Source organism: Rhinolophus sinicus, chromosome 2 (genome assembly GCF_057876585.1).
Source record: "Rhinolophus sinicus isolate RSI-liver-muscle chromosome 2, RSI-T2T, whole genome shotgun sequence".
Classification (NCBI taxonomy): Eukaryota; Metazoa; Chordata; class Mammalia; order Chiroptera; family Rhinolophidae; genus Rhinolophus; species Rhinolophus sinicus.
This window is the reverse complement of record NC_142502.1, coordinates 3,625,464-3,647,881: the sequence shown is the minus strand read 5'-3', so window position 1 is coordinate 3,647,881 and position 22,418 is coordinate 3,625,464.

Below are 22,418 nucleotides of genomic sequence, written 5' to 3'. Positions count from 1 at the left end.
AAGTGATGCTTTCTTCTTTAGTCGTATTTATATCTTCACTTATTTATAGTGTCATCATAACCTTTCTGACTCATTGCTTAGCTAACATGCTAATACTCAGCATCCTCAATCTCTCCATATTCTGATTCATGGGTGTTTAATCCTCATTTTTTCTGTTCTGTTACTACGGCTGGTATATTGAATCATCATTCCAGTCTTCATTTGAAGGATTCTTTAAGAGTTGGCATGTCATTCTCCACAGATTTTTAAATAAAAACATCAAGCTTGCTGCATTGAAGAACAAACAGAAATCTAACTTTATGGGCATAGGAAAGTATATTTACTCTAAAATTTACTGGATTTCAACCACTTGGGAAATACTGAATTTGTTAAGCTTTATTTGCTTTTGTTTCTGTCCCTCATTCATTTTTCCACTTTTCATGCATATATATAATCTTTCTTGACACAGGTTGCTTTGCTAATCTCAATCCTCTAATTTAGAGTCACGCTGTTTCAAAAAAATGGTAGTAGTGAAGTAAAATTTGGACAACCAGTCAGAAGCACTCTGCAATGCTTTATTTACCTTACTTATTGTTAATATTTATCATAAAATGAGGAGTATGATTCATCAATAATAGTTTCAATGCTTGTAATTTATTTGTGCTAGAGATGCCTTTGGAGGTAATTTTACAAAAACTTATCAGCATGCCACCAAACATTTTGTTAAAATCTAAATTTGTAACATCTGTGGCACTCTTTTTCATAACACTTCCATATAATCACCCATCTGAAGTGTGTAATTCAATATTTTTTAGTATGTCCACAGATTTGTGCAGCCATCACCTCCACAAATTTTAGAATATCTTTGTCACCCCCCAAAAAAACACATCGCACCTATTACCAGTCACTCCCCCTTTCCCTCCAGCCCATCCAGGCCTAGGCAACCACTTAATCTACTTTCTATATCTATAGATTTGCTTATTCTGGACACTTGATGGGAATGGACTCATGTACTATGTGGTAGTTTATAACAGGTTTATTTCTCTTCTCATACTGTTCTCAAGGCACATTCATGTTATAGCATGGCCCAGTAATTCATTCCTTCTTGTTGATCAATAGAATGCCATTGTACAGGCAGACCACATTTTATCTATCCATTTATCAGTTGATAAACATCAGCAAACAACTGGTTGGGCTGTCTCCACATTTGGGCGGTTAGGAAGAATGCCGCTCTATACTTTCACTGCAAGTTTTGTAAGGACATATGTTTCGTCTCTCTTGGTATTACACCAAGGTGTCCATTGCTAGGCCACATGCTCACTCCATGTTTAACTTACCGAGGAATTGCTAAGACTGCTTTCCAGAGAGGCTGCACCATTTTTCCTTCTCCTCCCCAAATGTGTATGTCTTCCAATAGGCAGATTTACTATTCCTACTTTGCAGATTAGATAAAGAAGATGCAGAAAGTTCATACAATTGGTCAAATGCTGTACAATTAGTAAGGGTTCAGGGAGGATGTGGACCACGTAACCACTGCAATCGAGTGACTCTTCTATATTTTATTGTCTCTGGAGGCTTGAGAAGATCACCTTGAAAATTCCAAGGCATCAAATTAACCAAGACAAGGGACTTTGAATAAAACCTTCAAAGCTCAGGTCAAATGTTACCACTTTTATGAAACCTCCTACCCTTTATCAGAATATAACACTTCTTTCTCTCTGCTTGCAAAGGGTTTATTTACATCTCTGCTAGGCCACCCTTGATTGTCAGATCTGAGTCTGTGAACAAGAGTCTTATCTTGAGGGTGGACACTGTCTCATTGACTTTGTTGTTTGATCTCTAGCTGCCTACCTAGAACAGCAAGAGTCCGGTACAGGTTTGCTTTACTAAATAAAACTGCAGGTATGCAAATGTGTGTTCATTAAACGAAGACCCATTTTCAAGAAATACAAGTTCTGAGACAGTGCAGTTGGAGGAACACTCTAACGCTGCTCTCCCAAATAACTCCTGTATTTAAACAGTTCTCGTATGTTCTTATTCACCCTGGTTCTCTGTAGTCCAATGTGGAAAGCTAACAAGTGCTTGAGACCACAGGTATTTCAGTTTCCTTCAACCTGGACTCAAATCCTAATCTTGTATCTAAGTAACTGTGTGACTTTGGGTGATTTTTAAATCTCTTTCAACCTCAATAACCTCACCTCTAAAATGGGTGTGTAAGTCCTAATCTCACAGGGGTGCAGAGTCTGAGAATGGTTGAAGATGAAATAAAAAGTTGCCACAGCTCTCCTAGCATTTTTTGTCACTGAGGGAGTACCATTAGTAAGGGTCACGTTCTCAGTTCTTTGTTCATTCTAGAAGAGCAAGCTATTGTCCTTATTTTACATTAGTCAAATATAAGATAAATATAATGCATTTATATTTATTACAAACATTGCTCTCAATTTGCTGTAACTCTCAATTCCCACCTGTCATACCCCAGACGGAAACTAATGACTCAAAAAGCACCACACTCTGTCCTCTCTAATAGAAAAAGCAGCTTTTTAATCTAGACATCATATCTGCTTTGGAATTCTCAGAATCCAAGGCTCTGTAGAATGACTGCCCCTCTCCAGGGAAGTAAAGATATGACTGGGAAAGATCAGCTGTAATTTAAAGTTATAACCGGGAAAAAATGAGAACAGAGGGCATTGGACATGTCAGAGGTAAAAAGCAGTGAAATTACAGAATGCAGCCAAATGCCAGGGAATACACAGATTACAGAGAATGACAATGCCCATGCTCAACTTTTTTTTTTCTTTTTTTTTTTTTTTCCGATGCTCAATTTAACTTTTTTTTTCTTTCTTTCTCTTTGCTGATGATATTTCAGGCTCAGTAGCATGATTTGATAGGGAAAAAATGTGTTGATTAAATGGAACATAGTTTTTCTCTCTTTTATATTTTCTTCTGATTCCTATGCTACATGCAAAGCCAGTGCTGAAACTGGAAAGGTGCCAGTGTTTGCACAGCTCCTGCGAGGAGGGACGTGCCAGTCAGGACCAGGGTGCAGGCTGCAAAAGTTGGCCACACACTGCTATTACCCCTGCCCACTTCCGCTAACTTTCATGTCTACAGAGCACTTCAAGTGATGAGGGTGCACGCTCCCACTACACATATCTTCTGTCTTCTTCTCTCAAGAAAAAGTATAAACATATGTTAGGTAAAATTTGGAGGTTATGAGATAAACACGGCATCTTTGCTTTTATCACTCTTGTCTTAAACTACAAAGTAGTTTGCTCAATGTCAAAGCTTAAAGGGGCACAAGGGATTATAAAATTCTAACACTTTATTTGTAAAATGAGGAAACGATAGTCCAGAAAAGCTAAGTGCTAGCGCAAGTTATTACAAGGTTGTTACAAGGTTACAGCAGAGTGGAGTTCTGATCCTGACCTTGCACTCCTTTTGTGGGCAGCACCAGCAGGGTGGACGTCACACGTAGACAGAACATGCCTGAGAGCACTTGTTCCTGAGAGCTATTGAAACAAGCTGGGTTTAAATGCAAAGAATGAGCACTCCTCCAAGGGTCATGTTCCAAAATATGAAGTGATAGTCTATTCAGTTTTGTACACAACACACACACACGCACGCACATGCACATACATGCATACACACCACACACAAATGCATGTGCACATATACACATAAACACATGTGCACACACATCACATACAACATACACACCCCACACATATACACACGTGCACACGTACACCCATAAATACATACACACCACATAAACACACCGCATACAAATGCGCACATACACATATACACATGTACACACATATCCACAACACATGTACACACACCACACACATATATGCACACACTTATACAGACACACCACAAACACACAGACACACCACAAACACACCTACACACACAGTGTTTGCTGCCACTTTTTTATTTGCATTTGTATTTATGATTTTGCTGCCACCTTCTTATTTGATACTGAAAATTCCAACAAGTAAAAGAGAACATTTCATCTCTTAAAAACAAAACAACCTTCTTCTTAACAATATGGCCCAAATATAACATAATCAATACCAATCTAAATTGCAAGAGGCTAGTTATGTGACTTTACACGAGTGATTCTATTGAATTTCACTAATGAAACCTTCCCACAACTCATCAAGTACTTATATCTACACAGTGCACCCCACTTCCTGCCTGTAAATGGGGCACCCCTTAATAAATCTTCATACATCTGAGTAGTAACACCAAATAGAAGAGTAACTTATCTCTAGAGAAAGCAGTAATAAAAGAGAAAGGAAACAAAGGAGAACAGCACAGCTGCGTGGGTTTGTCCCACCCCCAGTCCTCTCAGCACTGGTCTATGGCCCAGAACTCAGATATTACTGATTCAGGAACATGAAAGCTCAGCCTCCAGCAGCCAATGCCAAGTATTTCCATTTAATGGCTCTTCTTTAGATGATTCTTCCTCCTACATGGTATACTTTGGAGATAAGCTCAAATGAATTTCAGTATTTACTCTGCAGCAGTGAAGAGAAAAGAGGGACGGACTGATCACAAAATGTCATTGCTAACAGATGACGTAGTCCCCTCCCAACGACCCCACCCCAGCGGCCACATCCCCTCCTCTCCCTACTTTCCCCGAGGCAGAGCTGACAATCCCTGTGTGCAGTCATCTGGGTATTGTCCATTTTGCCCTTAACTAGATTGTAAGCTCCTTTGCTACAGGAATTACAGTGGCCACCATAGTGCTTTAAACATAACAGCAGCTCATTGGCCACTTACTAACTGTAGTTTTTATGTTGCTTGTGGCCTAGGCCCTGAGCCACAACCAAAGGGGGAAAAAAACAACAATAAAGTAGAGGGTTGGACTTAGTACCAACATGACAGCACTTTGACACATTGTCATCCTCATTTTCCACTGAACTTTCAGTATTCTGCATTAAGTGACTGAAAGTCCTTTCTGAGGGACAAGGAGGTTATGAATGTGCAGCCTTGTCGTCATGACTTCAGCTGGAGGATTCCTACGAGAGGCTGACACTTCTCACAGGTCTTCGAAAGGCGAAGCGTGATGGTGCTAGTCATGATGGAAAGCCAGTCTTGAGGAAAGGGGGCTGATAATCCCACGACCTGGCATTTCCCGAGTAATTTCCCATATCTCAGTTCATTTGACTCGCCAAATTGACACAGACAAGCAGATATGACATCATCATCCCTATTTTGCTGCGTATAAAACAGAGACAGAAGGTCTACAGTAAATGCTCTCAGATGAAAGTGTTCCAGAAACAGTGCGCATAACACAAGCTTCTGTGAATCGAATTCCGTTTACAAACCGGTGAGCTTGACTATGAAATTCCTCTTGCAAGTCCTTGTGAAAGCAATGTGTCCTCCCTGAAAGCAAATAACTATCCCATAAATAAAGTTATCAATGGTAAAGATATAAGTTGACATGTAAGTTATGCCTGAAGTGAGTGTGTTGCTTATCTCAGCTCCAAATGCTCCCTTCAATGGATGGTGTGTGATCAATAAAATTCCTGTAAGAATTTCACCTTCAACGGGAGCATGGTGCCAGTAGAGGGCGCTGGAGAGAGCGCGTGACATGAAGGCACTCCCTGCAGTGTTCTGCGTGTGTGTGTGTGTGTGTGTGTGTGTGTGTGTGTGTGTGTGTGTGTGTGTGTGTGTGTGCGAGTCCCCGTGCGCTTTGTGCGCGTACGTCAGCCAGAGCCTGCCCAGCCAGGCCCGCATTGCGGTCTCTCAGCTTCCTCACCGCACAGAGCCCAAAGCCCTTACTCAGTCGGTCCACAGCCTTGTGGAAGCAGCGGTCCACACACAGCTGCAGCGCTCTCTGCAAACCCCCTCGCAGTGTGCGTGCTCTGAAGAGCTCCTGCCCCTCCAGGGCCTGGCTGCCCGTAAGAGTCCATACCAGCCCTGTGCTAGTCTGCCCGACCTGCACTCCTGAGGGTGACCGTGTGCTCGTCCAGCAGCGCCTGCCAGGTCCAGCCTGGCCAAACCACCGCATTTCTCTGCTACCCTCCATGGTGGCCCACATCTTCTCGAAGGAGGTCTGAACCTACTCCAAGTTTGTTCTTGGGGTTTCCTCACTTATCCCTAGAGGAGCATAGGGGTTTCCTTGAATCTTACGGTTACTGTTTATCACAATACTTCTGATTACCCCAGCCCCTGTCACCTGACGGCTATGGGGGTCACTTTGCTGTCATCAGACTCACCTACATGCCTTGAGGGTTTACAGTTCATCACTGTCGAGGTTCTTAGCGCTCACTTAAATGTCACAATTTTTCTGTGAAGTACGTGCTACTTTGTCCCATTTTACAGACGAGGAAGTTGAGGTATAGAGAAGTTACTTACATGTCAAGGCCATGCTGCTTGGTTAGAATTGATGCCGATATCATGTGGGTGGAGGAAAGAGTAGAGAGCACGCAGGTGACTTTTCTGTCTCAATACTGGGAATTATGACTGAACCTTTGACATAGCCCATCCTCACACTCTTGCCAGTATTCACCTCAGGTGGCACCGTGGAACAACATGAAAGCCTGCACAGCCCTCATTGTGTTCATTCCTACTGAGAGAACAGATGTAAGTGAGAACCAGGCCTCACCCTCAAAGTGCGTACGGTCTGGTTGGGAAGATCTGTAGAAACAGTGGTTGAGTTGTTCTTTATAGAAAACCTATGAATAAAAAATTCTATGGCCTAATAGCCTTGTCAAATTCTTACTTATTTGTAGCCTTGTCTATTTGTAGCCTTGTCAAATTCTTACTTATCCAATCAAATGGTGTGGCCATCCTTAACCTGGAGCTGTGATCTGAATGTTTGTGTCCCCCTAAAATGCACATGTTGGACCTTTAATCCCAATGTGATGGCATTAGGAGATGGGGCCTTTAGGAGGTGCTTAAATCATGGTGGTAGTGGTACCACGGATGGCATTAGTGCCTCGTAAGAGACCCCAGAGAGCCACCTAGCCCCTTCCACCATGTGAGGACACAAAGACAAGGCTTTGATCCAGAAGAGGGTCCCCACCCGACTATGCTGGCACCCTGATCTTGGATGTTAGCCTCCAGAACTGAGAAATAAATTCCTGTTGCTTATCAGCCACCCGGGCTCTGGTATTTGGCTATCATAGCCCGTACGGGCTCAGGCACCTTCTGTTGCCCAGGCAGTGCAAATCCTCAAGCATGCCCGTAAGTCCTTATGTTGTACCTTTTATGATGTCTCTGGATAACGTTGTCCAAATCACTGACACTTATCTCTGTAATACAAATCCATTGGCAATTCCATTTTTCAGACTATGAATGTTTAGATAACTTGCATGTTGGAAAGAAAATAGCCCACTTGGGTAACATAATACTGTCTGTCTCATTTGCTTATTCATATACCAGATTCCTCCTCTGGGTAGAAATTTTATTGAAATATTATTTCACTGCAATACCTGTGCTGCACCAGTAAGTTATTATGCATTAAACTACACTCTGCACTTAAAATTTTTAAACAATGTTGAGTACATTAAATTTCATAGGAAAAAATCAAATTATAAATAACAAATCCTGGGGAAAATAATGTTTAGCTATATTTCAAGGACATATTTCAATGTATTAATTATATTTCTGATTTTAAACAAATATGACCTGATAGACATTGAATATTTTTCTTGACTATTTAGATGAATGAGTAGTAAAACCGTGAATATCAATATTTATTATGCAAGGAAATTTTTAAAAGTTTTAGAACTTCTGTTTCAGAGAGTCAAGTTCACTTGATCTTAATGAATAATTGATTTGCAAAATCTCCCATGTTCTTAAGTAGCAATGACAAGCAAGGTAGGTGTGAGTGTGCCAGGTTAGGTGTGTAGAGTTCAGTGCCGTATCTGGACAGGACCCTGCGTTCCGTAGGGAAGGAGGGAAACAGTCGTTCGCGCCACCTCCCAAAATGAAAGGTGGTTCCTTTTGTGCTGCTGTAGTTTCCAGAACAAATCTGACATGGCCAACTCAGGTCATGGCCAGTTCCTTGAGGAATGTTCTCATCCACTATAATGGACTCTGTTTCTAAGACAGTGCATCTGGAAACCCCCTGGTTCGTTGATTTTGAAGCTGTTGAAAGTTTGATGCTCATGAAAATTATTTTGGAAAGTGAGAAATAACCTTCCAGTCCCAAAGACTACAGGAGCCTCAGTTAATACGAACTTTGCAATCATTTCAACCAAATCTGTACCTGGAACCTAGAAGCTAGTTAATCTTACCATTCCTCTTGCTGTGTCACTTTGAAGTCCAGTTAAATACAATCCCTTATCAACTGTCATCTTCCATGTTCCATTTCTTTTCCATTTCTATATTTCTCTTGGCTTTTCCTTTATATTCCAACTCTTCACCACCTAGTTCCTTCAATTCTTTGAACTCTGCCCGTTGGACACTATTTTATACTTAAACATACAAACAAACAGAAAAAGTACCCCACACTTTCTAATCTGTCAAACGTTATTCAACTTTAGTTATGTAATTGTATGACCATATTCTTGACCATCTCTTTACCCAGAATTACTGCTTCTCTCCTCTTAAACTTCATGAGTTTGAACGTCTCAGTCTCAGGCTGCTGCTGCCCTACGTGAGCAGTTATTGCAGTGCTTTACGCTGTGAGATATTCTCCATCATCATGGCTACTTCCAACCCCTTCCTTTGTCCATTTTGGCTCAATCTTAGTTCCATTCTGGCTTCACCATCATTCCTAATCAATCTAAATACCAGACTAAAGCACTTAAGCCATTATTATGAATATTTTTTATTTCCAGTGACCCCTTATCTAGTGTTACATATATCTATCACAATCCTGGACCTGAATCTATGTATAAAAAAAAATCCAACTTTTCCATTCCTATAACAAGATTGTTCAACAATGACAATCACAGAATGAAACCCGGATGAACTCATAGTCTTCAGTCTCTGGTGATTTCTTAAAATTGAATTGCTCTCATTTTATATGTTCCTAGTGGCTTACTTCTATCTCTCCTAAAACTCTCAGAAAGTAGCGTCTCCTACCTGAGACAGAATAGAGGCCAGAGGTGGAGGAAGCGAAAGAAATTGCACTCAATTTTCCTCCTCTATCACTTAGAAAAGCCTGTCTGTATTTAGATCCTGTAGAAATAAATCCTTCTTTATTCTCTTTCTTCCAGTTTTGGTAGAAGATGAAGTTTCTTCCAGCCATGAGCTAATCTGTCCATGTGTTTAACATAAGCCCCTCATAATTCCTTTGGGAGCTTATTAAAATATTAGATGCTGCAATAGCCTCTCTCCAGGACTTACAATCTATCTACATTGTCTCTAACCCATTCTCCACAGTAAATAAGCACAGTCATATCTCTTGTCACAAAACAGAAGCCTTCCAGGGACTGTCCTCCTCCAGTTACTGTCTCTTTCCTCAGGGAAGCTTTATAAGTAGAAGTCAGTATTTCTTGCATTTCCTCCTTCACACGTTGAAATCTGGTGTCTATTCTTGCCACTCAGTGGAAACTGTTGTCATCCAGATCATAAGTGGCCAGATAACTTAATTCAGTGAACATTTTATTTGTTCTTACATTACTCATTCTGTTTAGAGCATTGGAAATTAATTGCTTTTTACCATATTTAAACATCTCTCTTCTTTCAGTCTTCAGTGACAGCACCCTCTATGGCCTTTCTTCTCTTTTTCCATCTCTAAATTATTTGGAATACCAGTTCAGGATTCTCTCCCTGGCATTTTGAATGGATTTGGCCACATATTGGCAGGTGAGCATCTGGGCCATTTTCTGATGTTGCAGGAATTCTTTATTATATGAGCCTGCCTTTCACTATAGAACTTAAAATTTTCAGAAATGTGCTTTCTTTACAACCAGCACATGCACACGTAACACACCAGCTTTCACACAGCAGACCGTGAGTGAAGGAAAGGGGAGTGGTGAGGACCATCCCAGCAGTGCTGATGGGCAGTAGAGACTTTTGCAGAAGGCAATGTTGGCAGGGCCGAAAGTAGCAGTTCCCGTCCTGAGAGGGTTGGCAGGATAAACCATAGAGCCCAGTCCTGTGGGCTGCTGGCAGCAGGTTCTGAACAGTGGTCCATAAAAGCATGTTCTAATCTTCACAGAACAGAAATAGTCAAAGACTAAACAAACAAATATATAATACAGTTTCATGTAGTGATCAATGCTAAGGAAATATAAAACAGAGAAGTGTGATAGGACATGGCAAGTGCATGCATGACGTTTTAACTGAAATAATCATATATCACCAAGCTGAGGAATTGCATAGGGTCAGATTACTAAGAGAGTGAAGCAGTAACCATGAACACAGCTGGGAAAGAACCTTCCAAGCAGACGGAAGGCCTTTGCCAGAGCCCTAATCCGGAACAGGCTTGGTGGTTTTCAGAGAAGGTTGGTGAGGCAGGTTGGAGAAACTCACTCTGAGAAACTTGTTGAGAGATGAGCTCAGGGGGTGGACCAGGGCCACGACTCGAGGAGTTCGGGTTTCATTTTATGTGTGATGGAATTATCTGGAATATTTTCAGCAATGAAGAAACATGGCCTGGTTTAATTTTTGAAAAGATTACTCTGGGTTCTGCATGGAGAAGGGACTTTTAAAAAGTCAAAACTGAAAACAAAGAGCAGTAACCAATTTGGAAGTTCTTGGTGATTTACAGTAACGTGACAGTAATGAAGGGGCAGGACATGACTAGATGCAGGGCACATTTTGCAGAAAGCGCTGATAACGTTTGATGATTGATAACAAGTGACGTATGACTTCTGGGTTCTGGACCTTAGCAATTAGATAAATGTTGGTGACATGATGAGACACGATTGTGGGGGTAACTTGGAAGACGGTGCAATGAAGTATTTCCTTGTGGATGTGTTAATTTGGACACACCATTAACATCAGAGAGAGTCTTGGATGGAAGAATTCGAGACTTAGTATAGATTGAGCTTGGAATGTAAACTTGACAGTCATCCCAGGTAGTGACCATGTATATAAATGGAAATATGCCAAGCAGTTTCAACGTTCTGAGGCTAGAAACAGGTGATCCAGTAAAGGAGATTGAGAATAGAAAAACGCGAAGAAAAAACAGGATGTGGGGCTCTGGAAGCACATGTGTGAATAAAGTGATTCACAAAAGAGCGAATAGTCAGGGAGTAGCATCAATCTGATGGCTGTGTGGATGGATGCAGGCTCTTGGTGCCTTTGTCATGGCAGGTTTATGGCAAGAGAGAGCTGCAAGCCTGAAAGGCAGGGAAAGAGAGGTGAGGAAGTGGGGGCAGGGCTTAGAAGGCACTCTGCTGGGGGTTGTGCTTTTCGGATGAACAAACAGGTATAGAGCGGAGGCTAAAGGGTCTACATAGTTACGTATTTATGTCTTTAAGAAAGACACATTTGTTTGCTAAATGTAGTCTAATAGACAGGGACACAATAATGAAGCAAAAAGGGAGGAGGAATAATTGTAAGAAAAAAGTGTTGGGGGAAGCAAGAAGGGATGGAATCCAGAACAAAAATAGAATAGTCTGAAATGCCCCTGAGAAGTTCATCTATTTTAACAAGAAGGAAAGCAGAGCACCTCATACCGAAGGAGATAGGCTGTCTCTTTCCCTGTGGCTTCTATTTTCTAAGTAAAATGAGATGAGATGTCATGAGCGAATAGTGAGGTGGAAGCAGGAGTGAATGTTGGACATTTGAGAGGGAAAGAGGAGATGTAAAATAGATGTGTCAGAGACGAGGAGTGTAATTTATAGGAATGTGTAAGATTGCCAGGCAGTAAGAAGGGCCCACTGGGGAATTTGGTGATACATTTAAAGAGGGACTAGTTAACTGCTGTGAGTTGTCACCCTCTTGCGGAGTAGGGACTTTGGTTTATTTTCTCTCTTTCCTGAGCTACCACACTAGGTACTAAATGAAAAACGGGAAAGAAATGACTATATGGGACAACAGTCCAGAGCATTTTCTTCCTATGTAAACGTATCTTAGGCTGCATAACAAATAACAGTGCATAATCCATTCAAAAAGCCCCTTTCTCGTCTCATCATTATCTTCAAGATCATCTCTATTATTTATATTTCTGTAACACTTTCCAGTTTGCAAAGTTATTGTAAAATTGTATTTTTTTGAAATAGGAGCTTTGCCTGTTAAGCCACTTACAGAAATTACTCCTCCACTTCAGGCTACTGTATCAGAGAAGCGTCTGGGCAAAACAAGGCCCTTGTCAGGAAGCTGTAAGGTGAGTGATTCCCAGAGCTTGCCTAGGGCTCAGAGATGTTTGCGTTCCTACCAACCAGACCGAAGCCCTTGCTCACCAGGCAAAGAATTCAGCAGAGCCCCCAAAGCCCACCACTTAGTCGCAGGGCTAAACAACCCTAGAATTAAAACTATGCAAGGCCCACTCTAATGGAGTTTAAAAGCAAGCCTCCTGTCACAAAGGGTCAAGCTAATCTGCAAGGAACCTCATCTCTTGCCAACTCAAACTACCACACAATTTAAAAACAACAAAAATACAAACATTCAAATTCTAACAGTCATAATATCCAGAATCTTAACACATCAATTGATATGTAAGGAGAATATGACCCATAATATACAGGGAAAATACCAGATAATAGAGACCCTGAAATGTCAGAGGTAATATAATAAGAGACAAGTACTTTAAAACAGTAAAGTTAGCCATACTCAAGTATTTAAAGGAGAGAAATAAATGGTATAAGAAGAAACAAATGACGACATAAAGAAGGATAGAGAAATCATAAAGAACAACCAATTAGAACTAAAGAATACATTAACTGAAATACAGAACACACTTGAAGGAATTACCAGCAGGTTAAATGAGGCAGAGGATCGAATCGGCGATTTAGAAGGCAAGTTAGCAGAGCTAAGCCAAGCAGAAAAAAAAAAGAAGAAAAAAAAAGAATTATCACCTATTCTCCTCAAGCTCTTCCAAAAAATCCAGAAGGAGGGTAGGTTCCCAAACACTTTTTACGAGGCCACTATCACCCTGATCCCAAACTCAGACAAAGACATTACAAAAAAAGAAAACTATAGCCCAATATCTCTAATGAACATAGATACAAAAATCCTCAACAAAATATTAGCAAACAGAATTCAACAATACATTAAAAAGATCATACACTGTGGTCAAGTGGGAGTCATTCCTGGCATATGTGTCTTGGTGTGGGCCTGTTTGGGTTCATCTTGGGTGGAACTCTCGGCACTTCCTGGGCTTGTGTGTCGGTTTCCTTCACCAGGTTAGGGAAGTTTTCGGTCATTATTACTTCAAATATGTTCTTGATCCCTTGCTCCCTCTCTTCACCTTCTGGTGTTCCTATGATGCACATGTTGTTGTGCTTGATGTTATCCCTGAGGTCTCTTAAACCATCTTCATTGTTTTATACCTGAGGGTGGGGGAGAACTTGGGCTTCACCTTTAAGAAGTCCCCCAAGGGCGAGAAATCAAATCTTGTTCCAAGGCCTGATGGGGTGTTCAGTGTAGCAGACTCGCAGACTGGCTTCACATCCCAGACCCTTGCAATGCATAGTGTGTGTGTGTGTGTGTGTGTGTGTGTGTGTGTGTGTGTGAATCTCAGAGTTGGGTATGCCTAAGGAGCATGAGATTTAAAAGTGAAACCACTCATTTCTCTCTGGTGCTGCCTTGGGATGTATTTGGAAGCCAAGTCTAGACTCTTTTCACTTCCCAAAATTCGGATAATTCCTGCTGACCTTTGGGGAGATCCACAGGAGGACTCTGTTGTTGTCAGGGCCAGTGCCCTGCCCTGCAGCCGTAATGACCCCGGGATCAGTGAAGGCAGCTAAGAGAAAGGGAGGGGGTTGCTAGCAGTGCTGGGCGGCCTCACTGATGACTGTCGGTGTGGAGTGACAGGGCACATCAGAGGAACTTCTGGGCCTCTGATTCTGGGTCCTTGCATCCCACAAATGCTGCCCCTCAAGTGCATATATGTTGTGAGTTTTGTAGAACTTCGAAAGTTGCTCGTTTCATGATTGGTAGGTGGCCGTGTTTCTGGAAATATAATGTGTCAGTCTTTCTCCAGATTCTATTAAGATTTTTAGTGTTTACAAACTTGTTTTGGTATGGAAAAAAAAGCAACAGTGTATTATAGACGAAGATGTTTCAGCAGGCGAAAGGATGGGAAATACAAGCCTGGAAGCCCTTCTTATCAATGTGGAGGCTGTGAACCATCCCTTTCAAGGACAGCCTGTGCCTCCCTCCCCCTATTTTCTATTTGAACCAGATCTTCTGTTGTACCCTCCTTTGCTTCCCTGCCCCTCCACACACACACACGCACACACACACACACACACACACACACACACACACACAAATCCTACACATGAACACATTTTACTTTGGGGATGATGCCACAACAATCCAAGATCTGTGTAAAACCTGGAGAAAGTTCTAGCTCTAGCCATCATGCCCAACACACTTGGTTAAGACCATGTCTGCTTGTAATTCATGCTAAACCCCTCTATTACTGAGTTTGGATGGCACAATCCCAGTTAATCTCCAATCCAGAGGAAATAGAAATTGTGGATGGCCCTCCTATATGGAAAATGAGGATGAATGTGTGTTGAAGTTACTCAGGATCTTTTTGTGTTACTGCAAGTGACCTATGTCAAGAGGCTACAAGGTTGTTTAATTAGAGGCAGGCACATGTAACTCCATGTTTACTGCTCAAAATCAAAGTTTGTGTGAAATCTCAAATTTGTGGTAAGGAAGAATAGGGAAATGGGTATCTTTCCGAATCTTTCTCATGCTGTTTGGTGGCTTCCACATCAGAGAAGCTCTTCATTGCTCTGTGAGTACATCTCATTTTTTTCATAATGCTCTATATGCTTGCCTAACAGTAGCCATTAAAGTGGGGTTTTTAAAAGTCCTTTCTTTAGCATTCAATGTCATCTAGTAAAGCTTTCTTTTCTTGATCTAACTATTTTTAATGCATTTTGAGATTAGCAATATAAGATACCCACCTGCTCTTTGCAACTTCATAATTACCTTTCCTCTTTCCTACGTGCAGCCATATTAATTTCTATTGCCCTTGGGTTAGAGTTTGAATTTAAAAGCTACACAAAACAAAGTGCCATTTTTAACATGACCTTTTCTGTTCTTGATTTTTGTGTATGATTTATGTAAACTAGTGTCAAAGCTTTATTGTCAAAATTCAGAAAAGCCACACATTTCCTACTGAGAAATACATTCCTCTCTACCTTTTCAAGTATGTAGAATCTACTTTTGTGTGTCCTTTGTTTCAGAAATAGAAACAAACTTGGATAGGTTAGTCACTATTCAGAAAGACAAAAAAAGAATAAAAATAGGTAAACAATGATAGCTTTGAGCTTGTGATTCTGGGTTTGCGATAAATATGGGTGCAAGGCGATTGAAAATTGTAATTTGTATTTCTAAGTGGTTGAGTGGTAGGTAATAAATACACACACCCTGAGCCTTGGATAAAACTGTGGGGTGCACTGCAAATGGGGAAGATATAGTGGGCGACTCAGCGTAGTTTACAGCGATGTGATAAAGCATCATAAGCACGCAGTACTCTTAGGCCAAGCAGCATGCCCTCTTTCCCTTGACTTATGAAGTCATGAACCAAATAATTTGTCACCTGACATTACTTCTGCCCAGATCATATGGCTGCTCTCTCATCAAAGCACAATAACAAAAAGATCACTCTTAGAACAATTCTTCCATGATTAAAGATTACAGAAGAAAACTTCACTCTGAGACAACAGATATTCATTCACAGTATTTCCAAAAGTTAGTACTAGCTTGTGCAAATATATAGATAGTTTAATGAAATAAGCTAGTTATTCCATAAACAAATCTGCATGCATATAGAAATTCAGTGTATAATAAAGTGAACATTTCAAAGAGGAAAAGATGGATTACCAATTGAGCAATATGAAGCAAACCTAAGAACAAATCCAATACTGAAACAGACAAGGGACATGACCAAACTGTCTCCTAATAAACAAACCCAAATGATTTAAAACATTTGAAAGGTATGTTCAAATCTCACTTAAAATTAAATATATAAAAATAAAATAATGAAGAACTTTGGAAAGTACTAGATTCTCAGGAATCAAGAACTTAGATATAGTTCATTTTTTTGTCCTGGTTACGTGTAAAGCAGGATTTTTTACAATATATGGAATTAGTGATGGTTGAAACCTCTTTGAAAGGCTTTGAGCATAGTTATCACATAGTACTTCATTCTACAATCTCGCTTCCACATGTCTAGCCAACATATACTTGCATGTCTATACATTTTTTTCTCTATAGAAAAATACATCAGAAGATGTTCACTGTGCTTGCAAAAATACTGTAAACTGTTTAAAAAGCTTCAGCGAGCATGTTAATGAACTGCAGTATGTATGCAATAGAACACTGCAAATTCTTAAAAGAATAAAATAAATCAATCTATATTTGCTAATGTGAGAAGACCTCCAAGAAATACTCTTGAGTAGAAAAATAAGTTGCTGAAAAGTCTGTGTAGCATGCATTCTCTTGCAAAAAAAATATAAATAAAAGTGTGAGTATAGAAATTAAGTATAGAAATGATCATGTTCCAACATTTTCTGAAAAGATACACAAGAAACTTAAATTAGGTTGTCTATGATTATGGAAGGAAGAGAGTTAATTTTTAATACATGAATTACATGAAATGTTTTGCCTTATGTATGTGTTAGAGGACCTAAGGGAAATATTCCGTATGCATAGTACTGAGGAAATACTCCAGACTGATTTTAAGGTCATTATCGTATGTTTAAAAAACAAATCATAAAGGATATTAAAATAATCTAGCCACAAATCTGAAATGAAAAATTCATGTGTTAGGTTCATGCTTTAAAACCTAGCTAAAATGATGCATAGTCGTCTTCACATTTAGTGTCTGTAACCACAGACATAGTATTTAGTGGAAGTGAAATAAGGCGCAGAATAATCTTTTATGCCTGATATGGTGGCTGCTTCTACCTGTGAAGTTTTTAATTTTCCCAAGCGTGAACTTCATCCCACCACAAACAAGACAAAGCACATCTGAGCCAGGAAGCACTCCTGGCTGCTAGTAGCAGGGTACCAGCCAAAATCTCTGCTGGCATTTGTTCAATGCCATGAAACTTGTAGGCGAAGATTTGTGGCACCTTTCAGACAGGAATGCTAGGTGTACTAAAGGCATAGCATGACACTTTGTGAGGATTAGTACAATTAGTGTGCATGATAACTACTGAGCACCAGTAACCCATCCTTTCCAGGAAAATTACTTCTCTGTCCATCCTCATTTTTGTCTATGGCAGTTTCCTTACCTAATCTCCATAAGTGTGGTCGACGAAGTTGTATGAAAAATGTCTATGCACTCATTTCAGGGAGGCAGATCTTGACAGATTATTATAATAATGTTCCCCAAGGTTTCATGTGTCCTGCCTTCATATCCATTTACAGTGTGAGTTTTCTAATTCTCCCATCAAGTGATGGACTCAATTCCCTATGCCTTGAAAAAATAGAATGTGTGACTCTGAGGCTTTGAAGCTTCTGCTTTTATCTCTTGGAACACCGCCCTCAGGAAGGAAAGGCTGTTCTGACTACTGGAGGGTCAGAGGTTCCATGAAGGTGAACCAAGCTTCTTCCCCACTTGACAGTCAGCATTGATTGCCAAGCAGTAAGTGAGGGCAAATGAGACAGTTCAGCCCCAGATGAACCACTGACCCTACAACCCCAGGATGTGCCCCAGTGGAGACCAAGAGAATCACCCAACCGATTCCAAATCACATTTCTGACTCACAGAACTGTGAGGAAATATTAATAAATGGCTGCTGTTTTAAGCCACTGTGATTTTAGGTGGTTTATTAAACAGCGATAGAGGACGATGCAGGTTCCTTATTGTTTATCACAGTAAAAAATAAAGCTATAAACCAAAAAGTTCTTAAAATTGCTACTGTGTATTTCAAGTAAATTTAATGAAAGCTTGATGTATTCTCTTTTGCCAATCGTCTCTCGTCTCTGGGAGAATTTACATAGTCACGTGTTTGACCAGAAGAGCCTAAACTTGTGGTTCTTAGGTTTTATGATAAGGGTTGCCAACATGTTTAAAATGTGAGTGGTGTGAAAACAGAATTCTATTAACATTATTTGTTTCCCTTGGTTTTGTGTGATACCTAAAAGTATAGGGAAACCAACAAAAGCATTTTGTATGAAAATTAATTGGTTTGGTTCCTGTGTGTATATTCCTGCTGACAGCTTGTCAGAGAGGAGTTGTTACTCTGGAAGACCCACACAGAGTGAGTGGGTCTAAAACAAGACACTATCCTGGGAAATGACTCCAGTTTTGTGACTGGATGGCCTCAAACCTCTTGAACCCCCTCACCACCAAGGAGGATAATTAACTAAGCTCAAATGTTTCCGACTCTGCTGACACACGTATATGTATATATGTTTTATTTTTTCAGTTAGATATCATTAAAGTAGCTTCCAAAATATTATTCCTTTCTGAAAAGGTGCTAGATTAGTAACTGAAGAGATGTTATAAATCCGTGCAGCTCCACGGCATATGGTCTTTCAACGTCTTTATCTACAGGGTATAATTTGTGTGATCCATTACGTTTAAGTCCTGTCATTCGCAATAGAGCTAAAATTATAGCCAAATAAATATAATTGTTCTGAATCTATATCTCATTGAGGACAAGCTCCTTTCTTTTCCTAATCTACTCCACCTCAGTGTTAAAATGGAGCAGAAATAAGCTCATCCAACAGTCCTAAGAACTCCAAGGAAAATTGCTTATCTTGAACTTGATAATTTAGCTGGTGGAGTGAAATGCCCATGAAATCCTCAAGCTAGCCTCACAAAGGTTTGTAGCTTAAATCCATCCAGCTAACTTGTCTGAGAATCCTTGATCTAATTTAACTTGAGGATTTATCACAATGGCAGTATTGCTCAGAACCTGCCAAAAGACGTTGGAAATATTCTATCAGGGCACTCCTTCTATTTCAGGTCTTAAATATTTTCCACAAATAAAAGAGTTTGATGAATAAGCAATTGAAAGTGAAAATCACTAAAAACACACAAAGAAACCAAGTACAGTTAAAAGTAGCAACAAGAAAAAGAAGCAATAGAAATGAACACACAAGGTTAAACAAGTCGGTGCCATACAGACAAAGTATCAAAACCTTTGTTTAATTTGTTTAAATGAATAAAATACAAGCTTAAACCATGAACAGAAAATGAATTATAAAGAATTATCAATCAGATAATTTTAAAGGACTAAATAAAACTTCTAGAAAAGAAAAATTCAGTAATTGAAATTTTAAAACAGATTTTATCATATATTAAGACCTAGTTGAATAGAAATTTAATAAAATAGAATTTAGATCTAATGTGAAGAACATCAAGAGCAAAAAGTGAAGAAGTCTAGTGTCCTTGTAATTGGAATAACAGAAAGACAGGAGATAAAAAATGGGGCAGAGAAGTGTTTGAAATGACAGCAGCTGAGAATATTCCAGAACTGATAAAATACTCAGATTTAAAATGCCAAAATAATTCCAGTTAGGATGAGTACAATGCAACACACACCAAAATATATCACATTGAAAATAAATGACAGGCAAAAGTTTGGAGTAGCCAGAAGAGAAAGACAAATCACAGATCAAATGTGAAAAAAATTTAAAGTATATCCAAAGTAAATATAGAGTAGCGATAAGAAAAAAAAATCTCATGTAGCTAAAAATGAAATCACATGTTTTAAATATATATGAAAAGTAACATATGATCCCAGAGGAGATGACTGGGACGTGTCCCAATGTGGCACTTTCTGGTAATGAATAATGACATTGATCGGTATTGTTGTAGGGTGACAACCAAAGGAATAGAACAAGAGTGTAGTTTCAAAATTAGTATATGAAAAAAAATGGCAGTAAATACAATTATAAATTCAAAAGGAAGATGATGGTTAACAAAATAGGCAAAAAGCACAAAGAGATGATAGAAATAAATTCAAATTTATTGGCGGTTACAATATCTATTAATGGACTCGATGTAGCTAAAAAGTCCGTGTTTCTTATAAAGTACTAAAAAATATTTCTTCTAAATGTTGTTCATAAAAAACACATCTAAAACACAAAGGTACCAAAATGTTGAAAGCAAAAGGGTAAAAATTACCAAAACGATACCAAGCCAAAGAAAACTGGTATTGTCCTTTATTACTGAACAAAAATAGAGTTGAAAGGTAAAAATTGCTACCTATTTCATAACGGCAAATTTATGTGTAGCTGGAAAATGTAATTATAATTAATATAATTATAATATATGAATACAATTAATACATAATTATAATGGTAGTGTGCATTTAATAACACAACCTAGAAATATGAAAACCTCAATTTGACAGATTGAGAGCTCTTTCAGTAAGTAATAAATCAGGAAGAGCAAGATCTGTAATGATATAGAATGTTTAAATATTATGTTAAGAAACATAATCATATGTACATATGTAACTGAAGTTGAAAACCGCATAATGAGATTTTTATCAGTCATACACGATGAATTTATATAAAATGTACCATGTTTTGGATTATTTAGTGGTTTCAACTAATTTCAAAAGATTCGTATCATATAGGTCATATATATCATTTATCTCAATTTCCATATCCAGAAAAATTCACGTATGTTATGAAACTAGGAAAGCACTTCTGAATAACTCATGAATTTAAGGGGAAATCATAATGAAAATCTGAAACACCAAGAATGGACATTAGTGAAAATACTACAAAGAAAAACTTGCAACAAGAAAGTACAGTATTATCTAATGGCCAGATTATACCCTTAAGCTTTAAATGAGAAAATGGTAAAATATAATAAGCTAAGCATCATACATGGGAGGATAGTTATAGAAAGGCAAAGTAAATACAAAGAATGGAGGAAGGAAGCACTAAAGAGACATTTATAGAAACATTTAGAAAGGTATCTATAAAAACTTACAGAAGCATTTTAAGACTGTGAACACCAGCGACTACCACAACTCTGTTTCTCATTAACCTGGATGTTCCAGCTAGTACAGTAAGTCAGGGGGCAGGAAGAAGATAAGAACACAAAGGAAACATCAGTATTGATACAATCCTTTCCTTTTAAGGATAATACGCTTGTCTCTAGAAAATCCTGAAGCATCTACAAGTAAGTTAATAGAATTAATGAGAAAACTAGCAAATTTCTGGATATGAGATCAAGATTCAAAAGAATATATTACGATGTATAATAATAAACAAGAAAATATTTAAGTAAAATATTTTAGTAGCCATGTTATTAAAATTAATTACCTGGAAATAAATCTTCACAGAAGACTCACTGGTGAATCAACTGGAAATATGCTCAAATTCGTTAAGAACCAGAAAAGTACCAGTCAACAAAAGAGTGGATTTTTATTCCACATCCTCCAGATTGGCAAAACCTCTAAGATATATTAAGTGTATCAAACCTTAATGAGATGTGGAGCAATAAGAACCCACATTGCTAATTGAAGTGTCAATGGTACAAACTTGAAATCGATTTGGCATGTAGATTTCAACATGTTTATATCCTATAACTCAGCAGCAAATAGAGATGCTTTCACTTCCACATCAACAGGACATATCAGTGTTCATAGCGGCCTTATCCATAAGAGCAAAACCTGGGGCAAAACCTACATTGCCTATCTCATAAATAAATAAGAGCAGCCTCCATTCGATAGAAGTCTATCATCAGTGAAAATAAAAGATTGACAACCTATAACATGTACAAATCGTGAGCATGCAAAGTTGAATGAAAAGTCAGAAAGAAACATGTATAGTGTGGTTCCATTTATAAGTGGCTCAAAATCAAATTATGTATGTCTTAATTACACACGTGAACACACACATAATCAGCTATTAAAGCTATAGCGAAAAAGCAAGAGGGCAGTTAACACAAGAATTAGGGTAGCAGGCACTTCTGGGGAGAACACTGTCAGTTGGGATTGGCCAAAGGCAAGCAGAAGCTGGAAAGTTAGCAATAACATTCTGATTTTATTATTCATGCTCTTCAGCCATTCAAACCATTATTACACAGTACAACCCTGTCCTGTTTCAATCATAGCATTTCATAATAAAAAATGGAGAGACTATTCAGGAAGGATGGTATTTGTCAGAAAATAATTTACATAAAAGTGAAAATAGCACTGTGATCATTTAAATGAATGAAAAATTTGTGAATTACATCTGAGTGACAAAAATTTAGTTTTGAGCTAAGAGAAAGAATTCAATCAAATAAAATGTATTTAAATGTGTAAAATGAATATAGACATGACTGCACATAAATGTATGTCAAATGATTATTATAATACTTAAATAATAGCTATGTATATGTAACATTTATGAATACCTTCTATGTAATATGC